This window comes from Monodelphis domestica, chromosome 5 (assembly GCF_027887165.1).
Source record: "Monodelphis domestica isolate mMonDom1 chromosome 5, mMonDom1.pri, whole genome shotgun sequence".
NCBI classification, from domain to species: Eukaryota; Metazoa; Chordata; class Mammalia; order Didelphimorphia; family Didelphidae; genus Monodelphis; species Monodelphis domestica.
Window position 1 is genome coordinate 35,412,385 of NC_077231.1, and position 4,580 is coordinate 35,416,964.

The window sequence follows — 4,580 nt, forward strand, 5'->3', positions numbered from 1 at the left end:
TTATTTTTTAAACCCTTACCTTCCGTCTTGGAGTCAATACTGTGTATTGGCTCCAAGGCAGAAGAGTGGTAAGGGTAGGCAATGGGGGTCAAGTGACTTGCCCAGGGTCACACAGCTGGGAAGTGTCTGAGGCCAGATTTGAACCTAGGACCTCCAGTCTCTAGGGCTAGCTCTCAATTCACTGAGCTACCCAGCTGCCCCCGGGATCTTTTATTTATTTTTTTTTTATTTTTTATTTTATTTTTTTATTGTGTGGAAATGCCTGAATCCTATGTACCTTCAGTGCTGCACCCTACTGTGGGATTCCTCCGTTCTTATGAGGATGGATTTTTGGGGGTCTTTTGAGGTCGTCTGTCTCATTGGGGCAGAGGAGGGGAAGCGAGCCACATCTAAACTGCCACCATGCTTACCCGGAAGTTCTCTTCTCTTCTCTCTCTCTCTTTTAACATATTAACCAATGATATCTATTTTGTTGGGGTTTTTTCCATAAAACCAATTCTTAGTTTTTGTTCATTAAATTTATGTTCACTTTTGATAATTTTACCTTTAATTTATAGGATTTCTGATTTAGTGTTGGGGATTTAAAATTCATCCTTTTTCTAATTTTTATACCCAGTTCATTCAGCTGTTATTTCTATATTTTATTGATATAAGCATTTAGAGATTCATATTTTCCTTTAATTACTGTTTTTTATCTCATAGTTTTTGTTATATTATCTCATTATCAGAATTTTCTTTAATAAAACTATTTATTGTTTTTATTCTCTAACCTACTCATTCTTTAAGATTGTTATTAAGTTTTCAATTCTTTTTTTTAAACCCTTCCCTTCCCTTTTAGAATTATTACTGTTGGTTTTAAGGCAGAAGAGTGGAGAGGGATAGGCAATGGGGGTTAAGTGACTTGCCAAGGGTCACACAGCTAGGAAGTATTTGAGACCAGATTTGAACCTAGGACCTCTCATCTCTAGGCCTGGCTGTCTATCTACTGAGCAATCTAGCTGATTTCTCCAATTAGTTCTTATTCTGATCCCATGGTTCCTTATTCAAGATAGTTTTTATTGCATTATGATCTGAAAAAGATGCAATTAATTAATATTTCTTTTTTTCATTAATTACAAAATGTTTGTGTCTTAATATATGGTTAATTTTTGTAACAATACCATGTACCACCAATAAAAAAAGTATATTCCTTTATATTTCTGTACAATTCTCTCTAGATTGTCTAAGATTTTATTGATTTCCTTAACTTCTTTCTTATTAATTTTAAATTTAGATTTATCCAGTTCTAAGAGAGGAAGGTTTATATTTCTCACTTCTATTTATAGTTCTTCTAGCTTTTCCTTTTAAAAATTGATGCTATAATATTGGTGCATATATGTTAAGCATTGATAATGCCTTATTATCTAAGGTACTGTTTAAACATAAATTAGTGCCCTTGTTTATCTCTTTTATCTAGATCCATTTCAGTTTTAACTCTCTATTGTTTCCTCTGCTTTTTTGTCAGTTGAAGTACAATATATTTTATGTCATTCCCTCTATTTTTACTTTATGTATGTATCTCATTTTTAAAGAGTTTCTTAAAAGCAGCATATTGTTGGGTTTTGGTTTTTAATTGAATTCTGCTATCCATTTCTATTTTGTGGGTAAATTCACCCCATTTACATTAAAAATTATAATTATTATTTGTGTATTTCTCTCAATTTTATTTTACCTCACTGTTTTTCCTTCTTTGTCACTTTTTAAATCTTATTCCTCATTAGAAATAGAATTTTTCTCTAGCCACTACTTATCCAGTCTTCACCCCTTCTTCAGACCTACCTTTATTTCCCTCCCCTGACCTTTCAATGTTCCTTTCTCTTTTTTCCTCCTTTTACCTTTCTAGTTGTTAATCTATTTACCCTTCTCTAAGTCCCTCTCTTATCTCTCTATAAACAATCTCTATATAAACAAACAAAAAAATTTTTCAAGACTTCTTGAGAGGAAAGCAGGGGAATGAGGACCTCCCTAACCTTAGGGAGTTCTTTGCTCTCTGAACCTTTCCTCCTTCCAGATTTATACATAATTCTTGGCTGGATTACTCAGAAGGACCTTGGGAGCTCCCTGGAGGAGGGACAGAAGCAGAATATCAGGCCACATAATGGCCTGTGCCCCTTGAGCTGCTTTTGGGACAAGTGCAGCACAGTAATCCTCTGCTTAGTAGAAAAAGATCTGCAGCTGCCCAGCTGACATATAGGCTGTGCCCCAACTCTCTTTTCTGAGACTCTAAGACCAGGGGGTTGTAAAAGTTTCTGATGATCACAAGAACAGTTCAAGATACATGGATCAGGATTCCTGAGATGAGGAAAATGAGCAGTGAAGTCAATACGAGACGGTCTTTGGCATCCTCATCTTCTACAGATATGATACACTTGTCTCCAGCAATGTAGACCAGCAGCCCTACCAGTCCCAGAAGCAGACAGATAATTGTGAGAGCTCTAGCTGCATGGTATCATACACTTTGCACTGCATCTGGCCAGTGCTCTTCACCACACAGGACATTCACAGGTCTTTCCATACCACCTGGGCCACTATAATGCTACTGACAGTGAAGGCTGTGATCTTCCACATGGGCATAACACAGAACACAAGGGTTACTATTCCAGCCTAGCAATGAAAGGACCATGCCTACAACCTAGAGGTCAGCAGAAGCTATGGATGGAAGATTAGATAGGACCTGCCTTTGAAATAGAAATGTAAATCTGTGTGACACTATTACTTGTTGCAAAGACTGATATGCTCTGGCTTACTAGAGAGAACTGCTAGTATGTATGGGGACACACCTGATGGTACTTAGTTACAATGGAGGTAGAGGTAGTACAGAGATGGAGAGATATGGAGCCACAGGGGATATTGCTACAGGGATACTACTAAAGGAGAATGCTCTGGGGTTTGCCTACTGATCCCTACTGATGACTAGTGGATCAATATTTCTCCTAATCTCCTCCTACCCTCTCTCCCTCTCTCCTTCACCTATCCTCCCTGTCTCCCTCACTTCAGAGTTCTTCTTGAAGCCTTTGGCTTCTTCCCTCCCCCATGAGTGAAGTATAAAGATACTCTTTTCTTTTCCTTTTCAAGTCAGGGGGTTTATTGGGAAACAGGATGGGAAACTGAGGTAAGAGGGATGAGGGTTTCCCTAATCTAAAATGAAGATTATGAGGGCTCAGGAAGTCACAACTGTGACAGAGGGACAGAGATGGAGGACAACAGTTAAACTCTTCTTTCTTTTTCACAAAGCCACCAAGAAAAGTCTCTCCTTCAACTTGGCTTTCCTGCAACTCTTGGTCAGTCAAATCTCAGAGAGAACAGAGGTTTCTCCTTGATCAGAAAAGCCCAAAAAACAAGCCAGCCCTACAAGGGTCTTTCACCCAATGAACAGAAGCTAACCGGGCTCAGTTTTCAGCTTCTTCCCCTTCAGTCAGACTCAAATCTCAGAGAGAATCAAAACCAAAGTTCCAGTTTCTCCCCTGGTCAGCTTCAACTCCCAAAACCAGAGTCAGAATCAAAGCCTAAATTTCTCCTGCTTCTTCTCCTCTGTGGCCAGACCCCCAACTGCCTCTCCTGGGAACATTCCATTTGGAACCTTCTTCTTGATTGACAGGTCAGGTCCCCAGCTTGTTTTCTTGCATCTTGGCTTACAAGTTCTCTCTCTCTCCATGCCTCTACCACATGTTGGAAAGAAGAGAGTGCAGCCAGAGAGCAGGGGCAGAGTATGAACAATTTATATGCATTTCTAAGTTTCCCTCTTTAAATCTTTATCCTTTGCCCTCTTATCTTCTTAGAAGTTAAGAAAAAAGTTGCCCGTCTATACATATTATTTATTCCCTCTTTGACCCAGATCTGATAAAAATAGCATTCTCATCAGGAACTCTATTCTCCTAGGGTTCCCTCCATTCTGTACTCACTTTTGCAGCCACAGTCTGATAAAAGTATGTAGTCAGTACAGGTTTTCTCTCTGGGGCCACCCACACAGTCAAATGGTTGAAGTTGAGTCTTATACAGCTGCCTCCAGGACCTGTCATCTGTTTATTTGGTCTTTAGACAGCTATCTAGAACCCCCCATCTTCTTCTCAAGTTGTCTCACATTGGGCAATTGTTTCTCCCTGACTCTCAATCACTTTTGCCACCTTAAAGTTCACCCGGGGGCACCATTTTTAAACATTTATGGGGGAATTTGGAGAGTAAGGTAATCTTCTGATCTATTCTGGCATCTTCCCAGAAAGTTCCTCAAACTTTAAAAAATCTGTATATCTCTTATCAATGATTTGGAGCATTTCTTTTAGGTAATATTTGATTTCTTTCTTTTCTTCTTTTGAGAAGTGCCTGGATATGCTCTTTAATCTACCTAGGAATGGCTTTTGTACTTATCTAAGAGATTTCTTATATATCATGGAGAGTAAACTTTTATCAGAGAAACATGTTGTGAACATCTCCCTAATTCATTGTTTCCTTTAAACACCTAACTACATTGTTGTTATGCAAAAGCTTTTCAGTTTTATGTAATCAAAATAGATCAAATACTAATCTGAAAATCTGGGTTCAAT

At 38.4% G+C, this 4,580-nt stretch overlaps 1 pseudogene; it reads right to left on the bottom strand.

Moving 5' to 3' along the window:
• Positions 1 to 2,074: 2,074 nt before the first annotated feature.
• On the bottom strand, positions 2,075 to 4,058 carry LOC100616978 (claudin-6-like; annotated as a pseudogene).
• Positions 4,059 to 4,580: the final 522 nt, after the last annotated feature.